A 20,480-nucleotide genomic window follows, 5' to 3' on the forward strand; every position below is an offset into this window, starting at 1 on the left:
CCAGCTCTGCCATTTACTGGGTTACACCTATGCTTTCTTATATATAAGTTGGGAAAATACGTTTACCACATTGGATTGCTGTGTGCATTAAATGACTCATGACCTGTAAAGCACTTAGAATAGTGCCAAGAACATAAAAATGTTCAATAAAAAAATGGTTCTTCCCAACTCCCTATAAAATCACCAAATATTTTTCCATTTTACCTCCAAATATCCACCAAGTACACCCACTTCTTTTCCCCAACAACACCATCTTAGTCCAAGCTACCGTCATCTCCTCCTGGCTTAAAATTCTTCAATAGTTTCTCTTGTTCTTTGGATGAACACAAACTCTGCAAGCCAAGGCGCTGCGTGGTCACACTGACCGCTGCCACCTCATTTCACACAGTTCCCCTGGGCATCCTCCGACCTTCCTGTCCCTCACACTCAGCTTGTCCCTCCTACCACAGAGCCTCTCCTGCCAACGGTCCCCATTGCTCCTTTACCCACTGCTCCTTTGGATCTCAGCTAAAGGGCCCCTTCCTTCAGGAAGCCTTCCCTGACCTCAACTGAGTCAAATCCCATTCTATATAGACCATCCTCCAACTGTGCCCTTCTCTGTAGCCCTTGCCCAGAGCTGTTTACATGTTTCTCTTCCTCCACCCCCAGGTCTCAATCAACATGAGCACCATGCGTGCCTCTTCCCACTGCTGTATTCACAGTGCTGGGGACACTGTGCTGGTATAGATGTTCCATAAACACTCACTGAATAAATAATAAAATCCCAAAATAACTTCATGTCACCAAGGACGGCTGGATTGTCCTCCAAGGGCATAGTCCTCAGCTAGGCACCATCAAGTTCTCCACATAAGCAAATGATACCATCTTTGCTTTTGAGGAACTTGAGTCTAGCTAGGGAGAAACAGTTGAACACTAGCAAACAACATATTGAGGGGACAGAACAGGGCTGTACAAAGAATAATTCAGAGGTCAGGAGTTGCAAAATCACTGTAGAAATAATGTCAAGTAAGGCTTTATGGGAGAAAGGAGTTTTTAAACAGGTTTTTTTGTTTAATTGATTGATTGATTGATTTATGACATGTTTTAAAGGAAGTGTGGCTGAAAGGAGAGAGTGACCCAGTCTTATTGAATACTCTTGTTCAGTATTACTATTAAGTATAATTCAGTCTAGGGCACCATCTTTGGAGCCACGTAGCAGGATTTAAACCTAGCTCAGCCACTTACCAGCTCTGTTACTTACCCTCTTTAGGTCTCAATTTCCTCATCTATAAAATGAAGAAAATAAACAGGGTCTACCTTAAAGGGATATTGTGAAGACTAAACCAGTCATATGTGGAAATTGCTTAGAATGGTACCTGGCATGTAGTAACACTATATATGTACTTGCTGCCATTTTTGCAGCTATTGTTATATTATTGGTTGGAGGAATGGCCAGGATGGTGGCAAAGAAGTGTTAATTAAATGTTGCAAATGGGCTTTCCAGTGTCTTGCCAAGGATCACAGGTTTTTACTGGGAAGACCATGAGCCCAGGAGAACAGAGCACTCGGTCTGTTACTCTGTCAACATTGATTTCACCTAGCATAGTCCCTGGCACCACAGGGTCCTTAGGTACTTATGGAATGAATTTTATTTTCACCACTTATCGACAACATACAACATTTTCAGCATTGAATTAAATACTTTATATGCATGATTATACTTAAGGCTCACAATGAACTAAGTACTATTACCATCTTTGCTTTTCAGTTGACACTTAAAAAAGTTAACTTGCCCAAGGGCACACAGGCAGTAAGTGGTAGAGCTAAATTTGAACACCAACAGCCTGATTCCAGAGCTCTTTTCTGGAACTCTAGAAAGAAAGAATGAATAAAAGATCAATCGGTTAATTAAAGATTTGAGTGTTATCACCAGCAAGGATCAGAAATAATCAAGGGTGGGAAATACAAAGCTGGTAACTTGGCTTAAAAAAAAACAAAACAAAAAAGGTTCTTGATGGGCAAGATAATGAAGACAAAGAACTCACTTAGAAGCAAATATGGGAATACAGACACTAAGTGATAAGGGCCTGGAAGTCAGATAAAATAAGGTCTCTGTTGCTTCTGCCGGGAAGACCACACCTGGGTTTCTCAAGTGCTCCTTTGCGTGAGGAGATGAGCAGAGCACCACTTCTTGCTCTAAAAATCATTGTTTTAATTTTAGGGGATTGTTGTGATAATCTGATGAAAACTATGATCCTTCTATTGAGAAGCACACACATACATGTGCATGCATGCACAGTGTTAACATTTCTCAGGGGTCTCAGGCCTTCTGAAGCCCACTACAGGCTCAAGCTAAGGGCACTCCTGGTCTAAATTCAATCTTCTGAAAACTTGCAGTACCCATCAAGCTCACTAGTTAATATCTGAGTGAAATAATGCCAAGGGGAGCCCTGCTGCCAAAGCACAGCCACTGAGAGTGACTCCATCGCAGTGAGACAAGGTCCCAGAGTCACCGGGGGGGAGAGGAGGAAGAGTCCCCTCCTGTTGTCCTGACTTGAAAAATCACATTTTCTTCAGGAGCATTAGAATATGTTATTCTTAAGCCCCAGGTTTTCATTAGGTAAAGAGAACTGAGTGTAAAGCCCTGCAGATCTGGAAACAAAAAGGGAAGTCCCCTCAGGGACAGCGTTCTTTGGTGGTGAGATGGTGATTTTTGTGACTTTGCAAGGCTGGTGATTAATTTGGCATTTAAAAAAGAGCATCATTTAATGATCTCTAAAACCAGCACCAAGGGAAGTGCCTGAGTTCACTCAGCTTACTGGTAAAATCTTCAACCCAATCACAATCATAGGGAAATTTTAAAACCAATTCCAGAAAATAGGAAAACATAGAAATGCCCAACTTTCAATTTAAAAAAAATCTATGCAGAGAAAAATTAGTGGAAAATTCTGGTTGAAAAAATTATAGTCTTCTACAGTCTTTGCTGCAAGGAATTAACTGTCCACACTAAATACTTCATACTCAAGTATTGCTTGTCTTAACTTATATAAAAGGTAGATGCTTAACCTAAAAGACTAAGTTTAAGCCATAATGTTTCCAAACATGCATTCACCTGATGCTGAATATCGTGTATTTCTTCTAACCAGCTGCTCAAAGGCATTTTGGGCTCTCACTTAAAAGATAAAATAAGTCATCAACAATTAGGGATAAAATGTTCATTTTTAAAATTCAATATAACATCCTTTCCTCTAGCTCTGAAAAGAAATGAAGTGTATTTCAATAGAGAAAGCAGACAGGCTGCAATTAAGGAATTTCTCTTTTACGGCAGAATTAAATTTTATTTTCAACAACCAAAAGAGACTTTAGGTATTCACTGCCCACCCCCCCACCTTTTTTCTTTTAAGAGTGATATGAGCAAATTTTTCATTAATGAAGTAAAATTTAATGAAGTAAAAAAAAAATAGTGAAAGAGAGTACACTCCTGAGAATGGGGAGCAGACCAATCCAAGAGAGGAAACATGCCTCCCCCTCTTTTTAACATTCTGGTGGAACCAGTTGGACGGTGGGAAATGGAAAATGTAAGCCATTAAGTAGCCATGTGTTTTACATGACCCTGAAAACTTGACTGGCTGTTCTTCCACTGAAATGTCTGGTTGGTCCACCCTGTCAAGCTGCTGGCATGCTGTTGGTGTAGTGAGCCTCTGAGAGATCTGTTTACACGAGGAATGCTCTCTCTCTGAAACTCCCTCTCCAGTGAGCATTACCCGTCTCTTTCCCTGCAGTCATGCTCTGGACTTCTTTATACAGCTGAGTCTGGATAGCTGTTTGCCTGCTAACCTTCCCAAGATCCCTTATCAGCCAGTGCTTCCAAGGTGAAAGAAGAAAAGATTCCTGGGAAATTCTAAGGTAGAAGGTGAATTGGAAAGATTGATGCCCTGGGGTGACACTGCTGCCTCAAACCATGCATCCTCTAGTGTGAGGGAGAAGCAGGGGTGTGTGGAGAGCAGGCCAGAACTTCCTTCTGCTCTGAATGGTTGACTATTCATAAAATAAATGTTTTGTTCTCTCTAGCAAACAATTGCTTCTATTGGATGCCTGCTTCCCAGTGAGCTTCTGGTCCCTGGTCCCTGGTCCCTGGTCCCTGGTCCCTGGATGATAACCCTAAAAAAACTCAGCCTCAGAAGTGTGATCCCTGGGAGACCAGTGTCCAGGAATCTGGCTAGCAACAGGAACACCATTTCAAAACGCCCTAGGCAGAGAGGGAACCGCTTATCTTGACCCATTTCAATGAAAATTGTCATGCTTTATATTGCCATGAAATAACAATCAGAAGCTGGGGGAAGGCACACAATTTCCCCTGCCCAATTGTCCCAAATGGCAGCCCTGCAGAAATCAATTATGCTAATACTATTTTCATACTAAAAAGGAAATATGTGATTGCTGGTTATTTTGTTTTGAACGGATGTCATTTTTTCTGTTGGGGAAAATTTAAATGCAATTTTGTTGTTTCCATTTCCTCAAAAAATGGATCTCAACTGGCAATAAGCCCCAGTTACATGAATCTTCAACACATTTTGAGGGCTAAAGTGTGTAGGTAACAGTTTTTGCCCCAAGAGGCTTTCAGCTTCTAGCAGGTTAGCATAAGTGCCAAGCGTTTGGCTGCCACCTTGTCCTGGTCCCGCCTCACCCAGCTCTTTGGTCTTTGTGAGTCGGTACCCAAACCTGCAAAGCAAATGTAGGTCTTCGTGACTAGCACTGCGTCCCACACATCAACTTCCTGTGGAATCATCCAAGCTGAGGCTGGTTCTGGCTCACGCATCACCAGGGAGGCAGCTTTCTCCCCTGTCCAGGCCATACCACTTTAAAAGCAAAACAAACTCCCCAAGCCCAGCACAAAACAATCTCAGCCCTCTCCCCACTTTGAGCCCATGCCCACCCCTGCAGCAGTGACGCCATCGAAAGCCCTTCCTTCTTCAGAGTGATTTCCAGTAACCTCCAGAGCCATTTTTCTAATTAAATAAACCTCTTCTTGTCTAGCTTCCTGGTCAGCATTTTGAACCCCCTACAGATGGGTCTGAAGGATTAACAGCAAATCCTCCTCGACCTAGCTCTGGCAGATGGGCGGCATGTGTCTGATAAATACTCAGACCAGGCTTGCTTCCTCCTGTTCCTCACAGATAGACAGAACTCCCAGCAAATTAATTTTAAAATGGTGCCCCTCGCAACCCTTAGCATGGCAAAGGAGGCCAAACACAAATGATATGAATTTCATATGTGGAACACATTATCACCTCCCAATAACTGAGAAAAATATCAACCTGTTGGGTAAACAGGACCTCCGGAGAAGGCTGGGTCAGCCAGCTCACCCCGAACCCGGAGGGCTGACCACAGACACACTCACACACTCCAGGACTCACCTCCTTGTCACACATTTATTTGCACATAGCCCTCTCCTGCTGTGAAAATGCCTCTCTGCTTTACATTTACTTTGTGGGAATCCAGGTGCCCTTGGAACTGAGGTAGCAATTAGGTAGAAATGCCAGAAGATAGAACGTGCAGGGTTTTCATGTTTTAAAAAAGAGGCAAGCAGCAGACATAGCAAAGGGAGACAAAAAATGTCTTCTCTGATTAGTAGAGACTTTTACGTTTAAAGTTTGATGACTGTATCAGCCTGTTCTGATTTGGAAAGTCAAAGCAACCGTCAGCTCTGGGAGAAGGGGGTAAAACAGATGACTTCATTTGAGAGATGTTCTTCACTCATGACGGTATTCTTCCAACTCTACTCCACATACTGCATGGAGTCGTCGCCAGAGCCCCGCCCTGCCAACCCGTGGCGTGTGTACACCCTCTCTCGCCCACGGGCTGTGAACTTGGGCCTCTGACCTCATTTGTAAAACTCAAGGAATACTATTTTAACGCCTCCCCAGTCTGGATCGTATATCTTGCAGGGTCCTTCAGTTTGAGGGGCTGTGATTTGCATCTCTAGTAAAGAGACAAGGCAGGTAGGGGAGGTATTGTTATTCCCATCCTACACAAATGAGGAACAGTCCTGCTGACGGCACTTAGTAAATGCTAAATAAGAGGGTAAAGGATGGAAAGAAGAAAACTCAGTCACAGGGACATTTAGCTACTTTCTGGGAAAGAAAGGAGTGGAACCCAGGTTTCTAGACTGGGTGTCATCCCTCTACAGAGACAGTGTACGTTACAGCTAGAATCTCCTTGAATTCCCCTCCAATGACACAGGTGGCAGACCGCTGGTAACTATTTCATGGTTGGAGAAAACTGGCCCACAGACATTGAGGTGACTAACCAAAAGTAACATGAGAGTTCCAAGGACAATTTGGAACAAGAATCCAGGTCTCCTGGCTCTTGCTTATGTGTCACCGAGCTCTGTGACCTCATTAGCTTTGTTTTTCTTCATAGCTGGAGTGGCCAGGTGAACACCTCCCCTTTTCACACTCAAAAGGGGAGGGATTTGGAAAATAAAAATTACGTGATAAATCATCACCTGACACATTTTTTGTTTACTGTTTGTCTCACTCACTAGAATGTCAGCTCTGGGATGGCAGGGACCTGTGTTTTGTTCTCTGCCGTATCATCAGCACCTTAACTGGTGCTGACACATAGTAGAAGTTAATAATATTTATGGAATTAATTAATTACTATTTTTTAAGTGCGTGAGATTTATGGCCTCAGAAGAGTATTAAGAGGCGAACATGATAAAATGGGTTTCAGTTTTAGCCCTGACTCTTTGTGTCTGTGTGTCCCTGAGGCAAGTCTCCTAATCTCCCTGAGTTTCAGGGTCCTCCTGGATGGAATGGAACTAACAGCAATACCAGCTCTGCATACAAGGGGGAGAAGCCCATGTGCTAACGTATATTGACATGTATGGAAATACCTTAGAAACTCTAATGCCCCTTCCAAGTTGCTACTTGATTTTATTTCAGCAATTACAGAGCAGTGGCTTTGTTAGAAATCTGAGGGCAGTATGGATGAAAAGAGAGCTGGAAAAGCTCATATTCAGACTTTTCTTTAAGAGTTGGGCACTCTGTAATTTTTTAGCACCCGTGCTAAAGACCAGTAACCTCGTGGGCTTTGCAAAGAATATTTCACAGAGCTGTTTCGAAGGCAAGCTTTTCCAGATTCTTTTTTCAGGAAGGACGAAGCCGGTCACGCTGCTCTTACATTTACTGTTCCCAGGCCCGGCTGGCTCCCTACCTCTGCCTCTCCAGGCGTCAACAAGCAGCTAGGAGCCTGGCCGCTTGGAGCAGCTCTGTGGGTCCTGCTCTCAACGGGCCGTCGCACACACTTAGAGCCAGGCCACTGCAGGTCCCGGGCTTTCTACCGTCTCCCAGGGAGTTCCCTGAGCAATTAACCAAACAGAGGCCTAATTAGGAGCAATTGGGATTTACTGCTGACTTTAAAGTGATCCTGAGACCCTTTTGAAGGAAAGTGAGGTCTTTTCCCAGGATCCTCCAGCAGGAATTTGTCAAAGATTTGTCTAAGGGTGGCAGCCTGGCTGCTAATCCTCCAGCCTCTCCCAGTGGAACCTCTACTCTTTGAAGGGCTTTCCCCCAATCTACAAAAATCTAAGTAGCAAGGCAAGGAAACATAATTTTGACAACTTGAGGCCTCACCTTTTGCAAATTACTTTCTCTGTTGTTGATTTGTGTATGTTTCTTTCAGTGATTGACAAGTTTTGCTTTTCATTTTTTTCGCTTTTTTTTTTTAAGGCCTGACAATTCAGACCACATTAGTATGCCTACATCACTCCCTTGATAATCCTTCAAACAATGTGCAAGTAGTCGTCCTGACTGTGTGCTTCACATCACGAGAGACACCAAGAAGAAGAAATCAATGTAAATTGTCAGCTCTGGCTCAATATCACTCACAGGAAGAGAAATGCAAGTTAAAACTATACTGAGATACCTGTTTTCACCTATCTGATTAGCACAGATCAAAAATGCATTGTTGTGTTGGTGAGACAGTGAAGAAACAGGCACTGCTGTAGACTGCTGGGGGCATTCAAATTAGCGCAGCTTCTTTGGAAGGCAATTTGGGGCTACCTATCAAGTTTGAAATGCACTTACACTCTGAGCCAGCAATTCCACTTCTAGGAACTTTGCCTACAAACCAACTAGTTTGTATACAGAATCTTTCAGTATATCAATGGGAAAGAGGTTATGTGAATTATTAGTGCAGCCATAAAAAGAGGAAGCTTATTATGTACCAATATAAAGTGATCTGCCAAATACATTAAGTCAGAAAAACAAAGAGAACAGTGTGTTCAGTATGCTACGTCATTTCTTAAATGGGGGCAATGGGTTGCACAAAGACAGACAAGTAAGTTTTAATATATATAAAATGTCCCTGGAGTGATAAACAAACAACTGAACAATCTGCCTTTGGAGAAAGGAATTGGGCAGCTGTGGAACAAGTGCAGAAAGGATACATCTCTATATGCCTTTCTGATACCATTTGAGTTTTGCATTCTGTGCAATTAGCTTAAAATAAACAAACAAAAATAGATAAAACTGGTTTAAATTGTCATTTTATACATTCTAAATGCTTTCACTCCAGGCACCAAGATTTGGTTAGTCTATTTGCTATAATGCTCTTTCTTCACAATTTTTATAGTTTTAATGCAAAGAGATAGTGTATTGCATTTCTGAAGCGGTTTCAGGTACAGGATTGACATAGGAGTTTAAAATTGGTGAAATGATGTCTCTTGATACAACAACATTGTCTAATTTCTTAATTCTTTAAGAAAATTAAAAATAAGATGGACATAGAAATGAATTTAAGGTGCCTGGAATCAGACATACATTTCTAAAACCAGATCTTAACATTCGATCTAGTGGATGATAACCAAAATCCAAAAGATAGTATACATAAAGCAGAAATGAAGTTCACTTTCACATCACTCTCTCTCCTTTAAAACCATTTCGTGAATCAACCTCTTCATCCTCTGTGTGACTTTTATGAATTAGTTTATACTGCATTAGGTAGCCCTACAGTACATGTTTATATTGAGCACAATTTCCTGTGGCAAGCATACGCGCTCTCAAACAAGACAGGCTAGGTTCAGATCCCAGGGCCATGATTACTCATTACGTTACCTCAAGAAAATTGCTTAATCTCTCTGAACCCCAATCCCTCATCTGTAGGATGGGATAGTCCTAACACATGGAAGTGTCGTGTGGATACAGTGAGATCACTCACACTGAAGACCTGGTGCAGTGCCTGGCATAGGGTGAGCTCTCCATAAATGGTGGCTACCGTCTCTGTCATCATTTAAGCTCCTTGTTTTGCCTCCTTAACTTAATTATAAGTGACAACGGGGCTGGCTCTTTTTAAAGTAGTCCTTTGCCCCTGACATCTGTGCCTTACAAATGGAGAGCACTAAATGATGGTCATAGATCTCAGAGTTTGGGGACCCAAAATGTCCCTTTGTTTAGGTCTTGCTTTTGTATAGACAAGACACTAGCCCCATGTTATAAAAGGTGGGATGAGATCCCAGGGAGGGGTTAAATAACCTGAATTCTTACTTCTTTCTTTAAAGCATAGTTCTTTTGCTCTTAGAAAAGTACTAAAGAATATTCATTCTTTCTCATTGTGTTCAAATCCGCCCATTACATTTCTTGTTAAACCTTGCATTAGAGTCCCCCCTTTTTCATGCTTATTTCTAAGACATGAAGGAAAAGTACCCTTATCATTTTCAGCTTTATTATACCCTTTTATGAAATGAGATCAGATGATCAGAGTTGCTGAGGAGCAGAGGGCGCTATTTTTATCTTCCTGTGTGGGATCCCAGACCTCCCTCAAAGCAATGAGGACAGGGTTTCCTATGTACGATCTTGGAAGCAAACAGCTTCTGAGAGGCCTTCTGGGTTGATGGCCAACCTACAGGGGAACCTAACAGATGGAAGTTAGAATGTCCTAGCCCTTGAGAAGCCCAGGATGAAAAAAGTCTGCAAGGCCACCACAGTAGCGGTCAGCTGGTTACTACTGCTGCTGCTATGATCACTGTCATTATTACATTACCCTATTGTACTTAATTGAAGTCCAATAAGTCATAATTTGCTTAATTTATATCAAGTTGCTCTTTCCTATATTTAGTGCAGACAAGTTGAAAAAGGGATTTAAAAAAAAAAAACAAATTCAGCCGCTACAAAGTGTATCCAAAGCCGCGTAGGACTATTCTTCTCCATCTTTCTACACTACTGTTTATTTTCAGGTGCTCATGGGGGAAAGGGGCACTGCCTCTAAAACCACCTTCACAACTGGCCTCTGCTAACCTAGGCAGCATCATCTATCCTCGCTCTGCCACGCTCCAACCACACTGACCACTTCAGTTCTCCTGAAGCACCGTGAGAATTCAGTACAGCTTTTGTTATTAAACGTGGTGGCTCTGGAATAGAGGACTTGGATTTGAATCCTAGATCTTCCAATGACCTTGGGCAAGTTTCTTAAACTTTCTAAGGTTTAGTTCTCCCGTTTATGAAATGAGAATACTATGCTTCACAGAGTAATTTTGAGAGGGAAAATACACGTGTATATATAGTGCTTAGAAGAGTGCCATACAAAGAGGAAGCACTCGATCGATACATGCATGCTAGCTGTCATCATTATGTAAACACCAGGATTTTGCCCTCGCTGCTGTTCCCTATACCTACCGAGAACACTCACTTTCTACACGTGCCCTTTGCCCTCCCTTCACCCTTTAGATTCCGCTTAAAAGTCAACTTCCTCCAGGAAGTCTTCTCTGAACAGCCCCCCCTCAGCCCAGCCAAGACTAGGTGGCTTAGTCTTCTTTCTCTCCGTTGGGGCTTCCCAAGTCCCTTGCCAACCCCAGTGCAGAGCACGCTGCACAGTTACGAGCGTCTGTGTCCTTGTCTGGCAACCCACCATATTACAAGTTTCACGAGGATAGGTATCTGTCAGTTTATCACTGCATCCCCAGCACCTAGTCATGTGCTTGGCAGTATTTTCATAAGATTGAATGTGTAAGAACCTCCCCTGAGGCAGTGCTCACAGATGTTTTTGGAGAAAGTTTCCTATTGGGATGCCTCTTGATGTTAAAAATGTTGAGCCAATCAGAGAAGGACAGCTAGGATAGAACTTGACATGGATTTAAACCTTGGGGAAAAAAATGTGAATGTAGATTACATAGATAAACCACTATCAAAATACCCTAGGTAGTAAGTACTTAGTCCTCTGTGTATTTTGGATCGTGTTAGTTGTTCTTTTGACAGGTATTAGCTAATTCCCATCCACAGAGGTGAATAAATACATTCATGGAGGTGAGAGGGGGTGGTGGCATTAGAACCTGATCCTCTGGGTTTCTGCAGGGTGAATTACTATCATGACCTTCCCTTCTTCCTTGACTGTCATCCAGTCCTTGCTCCTATCAGGAAGAACATGACCTCAGGAAGGGGCCTGGCGCGAGCACCATGGATCTAGCTAGGAGTTTCCTCACTGTGGTGAGGACTCAAGCTCCCTGATCCAGTATTTTTAAAAACTGACAAATAGTCCTCTTATTTGCTAGTAACATAGCAATACAGTTTTGCATTCTCAAACTTAAAAATATGTCTTTAAAAGCCTGATATGTATGTATGTGTGTGTGTGTGTGTGTGTGTGTGTGTTTAAGAAGGTGACTTTCTAGGCAAATAGACAAATACCAGGTTATAATCTTGCCAGTGTGTTATTTCCCCACAGAACTTGCTTTCTGGTCTCAGTACTAAGAGTACCAGTCTTTCTCCTAAGTTACTGGTTTGCTTTTCTCTCTCAATAATATAACCAAATGCCTTTCCCTTTTCAACCTGGCCACTAGAAAGTGAACAATCAGAACAGTTTTACCCAGTCAGAGCTGCTTTTCAGAACTATGAAATATAAATGAATCACAGACACAGAGAATCCTAGTCTCTTGGAGATGGTCTAGTCCACCCCACACATTTCAGATGAGAAAGCTGACCCAAGGTGAGGAAATGTGAGGCCAGCACAAAGCTTGCAGTCTGTGCACCCACCTCCCTCCTGACTCCATCTCAATTCTTGCCTTCTTTACCTTACTTTTCTCACCTATTTTTAATTTATCTTGCTTACCTCGATGTATTTTTGTAAACTGCCCTAAATTATCTCTAGAAGTGGTGAAATGTAAAGGAATAGATTCAAAAACACCCAGTTGTCATTGGAACTTCTTGCTTCCACCATCCTTCTGTCTTACTATGTCCTTAAAGCAACATACTGATGTTTGTGGGAGCTCTGGTCAGCTGGCATTGAGTAGCTGGTGCTGCTGGTTTGGTGGAGCTCCTGCTGGGACATCTGAACCCCATGGCGAGCTGGTTATAGACTGAAGGAAGAGCTCCATCTGAATAGTAAATATCCCCCACAAGCCCTGTTTCATGGCACACTCAAAGACCCTGATCCAAGGTGAGTACACAAAGCTTATTGTTTTCTTTGGGGACCTTTTGCCACATTTCCCTCTCACTGTGCTTTGAAAACTAACCACCAGAGTCTGGTCATTATGGCTTCATTAACTATTCCTTGTAATTGCACCAGTCATAATTAATTCATTTGTTATTCACATGGGTGACATACGGACACTTTAATAGGTTTTCCTCAGGGAATTCCACATATTAAATGATATTGATGGTGCTTTTAGAAAAGATTTAAAGGGAAACCACAATATGATCCATCTGTATAAGTAGCAATGAGTTATTTTATTATAAAAAATGAAGTTAATTGTTTTAATCCCTCAGCCTTTGCAGATGAAAGTCAGAAGGTGTATAAAATAGTCCTTCCTCCTTGCACCATCGCTAATCTATCATTCAGAGTGCCAAAATAAAGTCATTCTTATAAAAATAGATGGTATATTTACACAAATGCATGCCAGAGTATTTAAGCAAATAATACTTGAATTAATTTCAGGTTAAAACCTTTCCTTTAAGCCTTTCTCATTTTTTTTTCCAGAAACCATCTGTATTTTAACATCTTACTGCACAGCTGCATTCCTCATGTTTAATTTATGCTGGAGATCTTTTGTGACAAGACCAACTTATTTTTTAAATGAAATCAATTCATTTTAGGTAAAACATTTGTGACCCAAATATTACACACTTTCAAATTATGCATAATCCCTTTCCTACCTCTGGGCTACAGACACACACACACACATGCCCAACCCCCTCAGCCCCCCCTTTTTTTTCAGTAGGGCTGAATGAAAATTCCACACTGCTGAATATTTAACCAAATACTTTAATCATTGGTTATCTGGTAGAAACATCAAGCCTATGCTGACAGACACACAATTAAGTGGCAGAACTAAGGCAATTATCTATATAATTCAGGTTAAAAACTAAACTCGACAACCAGTTTTGCTTGAAATACCCCAACCATGGAGAGGAAAAAAAAGTGTCCCTTCAGTTTGCATTATCCCCATAATTGCCTTAATTCCCTTTTGACTCAGTGTGAGTGGAATCACAGACACATAGAATTTTAGTCTCTTGGAGATTATCTAGTCCAACCCCCTTATTTTTCAGATGAGAAAATTGAGACCTACAGAGGTCAAGTGCCCTGCCCAGGTCATTAGTCGGTGGTGGCAGAGTGCAGTCATGAACTCACATTTCCTGGTTCTCAGCTCAGCATTCTTCCAATGGATATTGTTTTGCCCTGATTCCATTGCTTCTAAAATCAAGGAAATGATGCCAGCATCATAAACTTTAAGTGAAGACAGCTAAATGCCACTCAAGACTTGGAACTCAAATCAAAAACAACAATCTACCTCAGCTGCATGTCAAATAATTTGCTCTGCACATGTTCTATTTACACTAAAATGACCAGCTTTAAAAGCACACCTGAGGAGGGAGGATATAGCTCAGTGGTAGAGCATGTGCTTAGCATACATGAGGTCCTGGGTTCAATCTCCAGTACTTCCATTAAAAACATAATAAAAATAAAATAAACCTAATTACCTTCCCCTGCCCAAAGAAAGAAATACAAAAAAATTGAAAATTCAAAAAAGCACACATGAGCATGACATCCAGTAGATTATATAGTTTGTAGGAGGGAAAGGGCTAGAAAGACTCTATTTTTTAAAAAAAGAAAGTACACACAAGGTTTTACAAAATAACTGAAAAACATTTTCACATTCCTAATAGGTACTCAGTGAAAAACCTACAGAAAACTTTAAGACCTCAGGAAAACTCAGGCCCAAGATGTTGTATGAGCTTCAGATCTGCCTCGGTTCAAAGCACACAAGCTGGGCTATCAGTTTGATGACCTTCAGGTAAAGCAAACACATTACATCAGACCGTTATGAAAGAGCCCACACAAAGGTTCCAAGTTCTCTCCAGAACGCTCCCAGCCTGTCAGTGATGTGCTGGTTTTCAGTCTCTTAGGGCATTGCATTTGACAGACACGCATCCTTTGTTGTAGAAAGAAGAAAGTTTTGTAATTCTGCCGAAAGGGTGCTTTCAATTTTAAAGACAGCCCAGAAGCCCAACTGCTTAGTTCACCTGCATTTTCTGCCTGGAAGCCCAGCACACGACTTTTTGTTTCTTTTTTGCATTTTTTCTAGCAGGACTTCTCTGGTTTTCAGTCATGGAGTCCACCTGTAGGCTGGGCTGTTAGCGTAAGCCACCCAGGGAAGGTCGTGCTTGTTCTGCATTCTACTGGCTAGAACGGAGGCCCCAGACTAAGGTCAAAATTATTATGTGGAGATTAAACTGTAGAATTTAATTATGTGTTCTGTTACTCCTGGTACATGTATTAATTCAGCAGTACAAACTGACTGGAGCTAAACAGGCAGGACTGATTAATTTGCAAAGACATCTAGGTAACAGATTGTGGTCAAAGTGGAGACCTGATCCTGTTAGATTGAAATGTGTTGTTTTGTGCTGCAGGAAGGACACGGAGCAGCATGGTTTATCTTTATCAATGCTTTCCTCTGAAGGAGGGGAACAAGCTTGCAGATACTAATCAGGGCTGAGGCCCTGCCACTCAATAATTACCCACTGTCTCATCATAATCCCGGAACTAAGCCCCTGCCCAATCCATCTGGGACCCTTTTCCATCTATTGCACAGCTCAAGAATATGTGTGTAAGCTATTACCTCTGGTCGTGCTATCTGTCCCCTGAGTATGGATTCATGGCAGTGACCAATTAGGTTGCCATGTTCTCTTTTCCCTTTGCTTCCAAAGCATCCTGTACTTCTCGGTGCTGGTAATGAAGCACAGATTCATCAGGGTGCAGAAATTCACTCACCTAAAAAAGCTGCCTCGTCACAGTCACTGATAAACATCATATGATGCTTAATTTCTTGGGATGCTTTGAAAAGAGGGGTAGTGGGACCATCACTCTGTATCTTAAGGTTTCTTTATGCTATTTTATATACAGTGAGAAAAATATTTCTGACCTCAATCCAGAAATCAAAAGGCTAAGAAGTAAGGAGGGCAAATTTGGAGATAATTGAGTCCTGGATCCCTGAACAGAAACGCAGTACCGTGCCATGGTTAATTAAGAACACGGTACTAAGTCCTAAAGTCCAGGAGACTTAGGTTGAAATTCTGGGTCTGTTTTTCACCAATCAGTCACTTAAACTCTCAGAGATTCCACTTTCTCCTCCATAAAATAGCATCTACATCATAGGGTGGCTTTGGGAGTTAACTGCACGCACAACTTTACAAGTAATAAAACCTCAATGAATGTTAGCTAGTCCTACCACTTTCTGAAGCCCCATTACTTTTATAGGCAGAACAAAAAAGCCTAGTTCTTAATCAAATTGTACCAACCATTTTCTGATAATTTTTTGTGTACGTATCTTCCCTGACTTACAATGGGGTTACATCCCGACAAGCCGAAATTAACATTGAAAATATTAAGTCGAAAATGCGCTTAACACACCCAAACTACCGAACAACCTTGTCTACCTTAAATGTGCTCAGAACACTTAGCCTACAGTTGGGCAAAATCATCTAACACAAAGCCTATTTTATAATTCAGTGACCTACATGGATATCTCATGTAGTTCATTGAATACTGTACTGAAAGTGAAAAACAGAGTGGCTGCCTAGGTCCAGAGAGGTGGTAAGAGTTGGGTTGTTTACCCTCGTGATCATGTGGCTGACTGGGTGCTTGCTGCCTCTGCCGCGCATCATGTGAAAGGATTGGACTGCACATCACTAGGCTGGGAAAAGATCGAAATTTGAATGATGGTTTCTACTGAATGTATATCACTATCACACCATCATAAAGTTGAAAAATCCTAAATCAAACCATCATATGTCGGGGACCATCTGCATAAACATTTTGTTCTCCCAGATAAATTATACATTTCTGAAGGGTAAAATCCGTATCTTTTTCTTTTGTCTATTTCACAAGTGACAATAAATGCCTGCTGATTCTTCTACTTGAACTTAAGAACTCTTCATAAAATCCTTCATACACAGATTTGAAGCTGGGAGTGTAAAGCAGTTATAATTTTCAAATAAATAAATAGAGGCAACAGTGATGTTGAGCAAGTTGCTGTTATTAGTGATAGAGATCTGTAAGGCACAATCAAGTTATGGCTGGTTGAAGAATTCACAGAGCAACTGCACGATGCCCATTGCATGCTTTTGGTCAGGGCAAAGCCCGTTTGAAAGGGCAGGGACTTTTTCAGAGTACTGTCTGTCCAGGCACAGCCCCAGCACCTCATTAGCCTGGACCCCATTTCAGATCTTTGCTGATCCTGACTGTGTTTTAATTAGTTAAGTCTACAACTTGGCTCTTCTTGTTATTCTCTGGCAGTCAGAGAGGAAAATATGCTAAACTGTGAATGTTCCACACTTACACTTCCAAAACACCCCTTCCCCAAGGCCTCTGGGATATACTCTGATGAGAGACCACCCTTTGGAATTTATGCTAGCAGCTCTGACAGCTGTTCTGTATTTATTTCCACGGTTGGGCCATTTCAATTTGGGGCTCTTATTCATTATATAAGTAAATATTTGTTAAGGGATCAGGCACAGGATGAGGTATGTTTGTCAGGACTGTAATTAAGGTGGTGTGTGTACCAGAGTTAGAGGAGGACAGGATGAGTTAGATCCTCAACTCACTGTGGCTGTGTTACTTTGAAAGACTCAGCAACCTCTCTGGCCACATCTGGCCCATGTCATGTGTCCTCCTTGTTCTCCTGTCCCAAAGCATAGATAAGAAGATTTCAATAAAACACTTTAAGACTCTAATACATTACTTCCAGCAAATTGTTTGCCTGAAGCATATCCTTATGCCTTTTTATTTTTCAAAGTAAATTAAAATTTTTAGAAATTTTAAAAAATGCTTTGGTTCAGAAGCTTTTAATTATTTCTAATATGCTTATCAATATTTCAGCTCTTTCAAAATGATTGTAGCTATTACACCTACAGCACTTTGCAGATAACACAATTATTTTTCTGAACAGTTATGTGGCTTCGCCAATTGACCCTGCCTGGGTTAGAAGACCAGCCTCTGAAGTGTGACACTTACTTTCCCTCTGAGCATCCTTGTGTCCCCCAGGACTACCTGTAAACATCTCAAATCCTTGCAAAATAAGAGTGCATAGCATATTCAAATTTACAGTATATAAGACGCCCTCATTTCATTCAATGACTTACATCTTGGAATCTGTACAAATTCATTAGTTTAGATTCTGCTGGTTTCCAGGTTGGGCATATCCAAGTTTTTAAGGTAGGTAAACTGAGGCTGTAAAGTTACAAGATTTTCTATATGGCAGCCTTCTTACCTATCAGTAACTCAGAATTCCTGAACCATATTTAGACCCCTTCCCAAGAGAACCCCAGCTGCCATTTCCTCATCTTGCTTCACCTCTCTGTGGCTGGTGACATCACAGACTTCTCTCCATTTCTATAGTATAATTTTCCCTGGCTCTTTCTCCTCCTGGCCCTCTGACTGAAGATACTCCTTGATCCTCTACTTGTATCTTTCTAAATTTAATCTTCTAGAACTTTAAAATTCTTATTTCCTTCATATCATCCTATACGAAACTTGGAAACCTACTTCTCCAGTCCTGACCACTCACACTTAGATTCTGATTCCCAGGTGTCTGCACCTGGAAAAAGCCTTATCTCCTTAGATTCACTATGTCTTCATATAAATCCGTTAATATCACACACACAAACACACCCCCCCAGGAAAGTATCTCCTCTGTTGAACAACAGTATTTTACTTCCAGCAGTGGCTCCGCACAATCTGGCACTTCCCTGTTCTCTACCTGCTTACTTTGTGTGTCTGTTTTGCCTCCTGATTCGATTGCAGTATCTTGGAGGAAGGAGGTTCCGTGAAGCAGGAGGCCCCTGGAGAGCCCCTAATAAGTGCCATATGCAAAAACATTGAAGTCACCAATTGAGAAAATCCACACAAAATACACCTGAGCCTTTGGCCTGTATAAAATCAGCATGATGTTTTCTCCTGGGAGAGGTTCACAGCACATAATTTTTAGTTCCTATTCTCCCCAGTGCTCAAGTTACTCCAGGAAGCAGTTTGGGGTGAGAGAAAGGCACAGGTCCAGCTGAACACGTGGAAACAAAAATGCTGTAAAATATCTTCCATGAGAAACTTGGTTCCATCTTGACTGAATATTCTGGTGACACAGGTAGGCCACAGAAACCTCCCACGAACAACAGGCAAGGTACAAATATATACCTTGTTAAGGGAGCAGAGCATGCATGAGCTAGAATCAGACAGACCTGGGTTCAAATACGACATTAGCTGCTTACCATCTATGTGTCCCTGATGTAAGTCACCTAACTTCTCTGAGACTCATTTTCCTCACTGCAAAAAGGGCAATAAGATTATTTCATGGGATTTGTGTGAGGATTAGTAGTAATATATGTGAAGTACCTAATACAGTGCTCGGCACAGGTGGACGCTTAAGGAGAAATGACTGCTATCTACGGTGAGGATGGGACAGGTTTCGAGGATGGCAATGAAAATCACGTCCAGAACAAACTCGCCCACAAGAGAGGTCCAGTTATATATTGGGCACATGACACGCCTGCTCAGTTTACCATGGTTTGGGACCTAAGGATCTTAGTTATAAAAAGTGGCTTCTGTGTGTCCAGCTAAGAAGTCCCTTCTCTTAGGGAGGACACCTTCCTCCCAGTCAAGCCAGACATGCCTGGTGCAGCCCAATTTCAAAAGAGAGATACACAGAGTAGTCTCTGAGTTTCCAGTATAAGTGAAAAATATGACTCTCAGCTGTGCTTTTTTTTTATCGTGAAGTTCTTTTTCTCTCGACAGAAACGACCACTAGAGGATGAACTCTTCGGAAGGGCTGAGCTCACTTGGGGAGAGTAAGTTCCTGGAGCCATTGTTCCTGACTCAGATTTTTGTAATCCCATGATCACTTCAAGAACTTCTAAAAATTGCTTTAATTCACTTTAATTAAAAATAAAACTCCAAGTGACAGAATGGCATTGTGTCTTCACAAACCTTTGTAATCACGGCTCTGAGTCAGCAAGTTTGGTATCAGAGGAAACAGGATTGAATAATAATAACCCAATTAGCAGGTTTCCTTTCTTTCTTTTTTTTTAAGCCATAACTGTATAAACTACTTATTAACAGACAATGCCCACAAATTTATTTCTTCTTGGACACACCCATGGTGCAGCCACAGTGGCCTGTGGTCCTGGTGTGCTGGCCTTGGACACGAAGTCCCCTGAAGTGGCACAGCCCGCTGTGGGCGTGAATCTTCTTCAGCCGCTCTAGGTCTTCACGGAGCTTGTTGTCCAGACCATCAGCCAGGACCTGGCTGTACTTCCCATTCTTCATGTCCTTCTGTTTAAGAACCATTCTGGGATTCTGTACTGGCGTGGATTCTGCATAACAGTGATCACACGTTCCACCTCACCCTCAGTGAGCTCTCCTGCCCTCTTGGTGAGTTCGATGCCTGCTTTCCTTAACACCACATGAGCATATCTTTGCCCTACACCCTTAAATGCAGTGATGGCAAAGGCTGTTTTCTGCCACCCAACGATGTCGGCGTTGAGTACTCGCAAAACGTGCTGGAACGTCTTAGGGATTACTAGAGACATGGCAGCAGCCCCAGCGGCAGCGTGTAGGCCTCCCGTGGAAGAGCAGCAGGTTTCCATTCTTATTTTTTTCTCCCCTAGATCAGGAACCACTTGAGTAATGCAAATGCTTCAAAGCACATCACTGGCCCCACAGAATCTCCCCACCACCAGAGTTAATGAAGACTGGTACTCCCATTGAAGTAACACAGTTGGGCTATTTCAGACTCATACTGAATATTACATGGGCTGGTCTATAAAAATACAACTTTGAGATTCTAACACCAGCTCTTGGGGTGCACTGCTTGCTCAACATCCTGTTACTACTCTACCCATTTTCCCAGGTACTGCCCTGCTCTGAAGAAACTTGCTGCTCATCTTCACCCTTAAGAAGTTGCCTATTCACATCCAGTCTCAGCACCAAAAGAGCAAGTGTCAGTCATTGGCATCTTCTTT

The 20,480-nt window shown here is 42.0% G+C and overlaps 1 pseudogene across 1 annotated transcript; it reads right to left on the bottom strand.

Moving 5' to 3' along the window:
* Positions 1–19,593: 19,593 nt before the first annotated feature.
* LOC102529356 (small ribosomal subunit protein uS13-like) lies at positions 19,594–20,085 on the bottom strand (annotated as a pseudogene). The gene has a single exon (XR_001458529.3). The product of XR_001458529.3 is annotated as a small ribosomal subunit protein uS13-like (transcript).
* Positions 20,086–20,480: the final 395 nt, after the last annotated feature.

The sequence above is a fragment of the Vicugna pacos genome, chromosome 6, assembly GCF_048564905.1.
Source record: "Vicugna pacos chromosome 6, VicPac4, whole genome shotgun sequence".
Classification (NCBI taxonomy): domain Eukaryota; kingdom Metazoa; phylum Chordata; class Mammalia; order Artiodactyla; family Camelidae; genus Vicugna; species Vicugna pacos.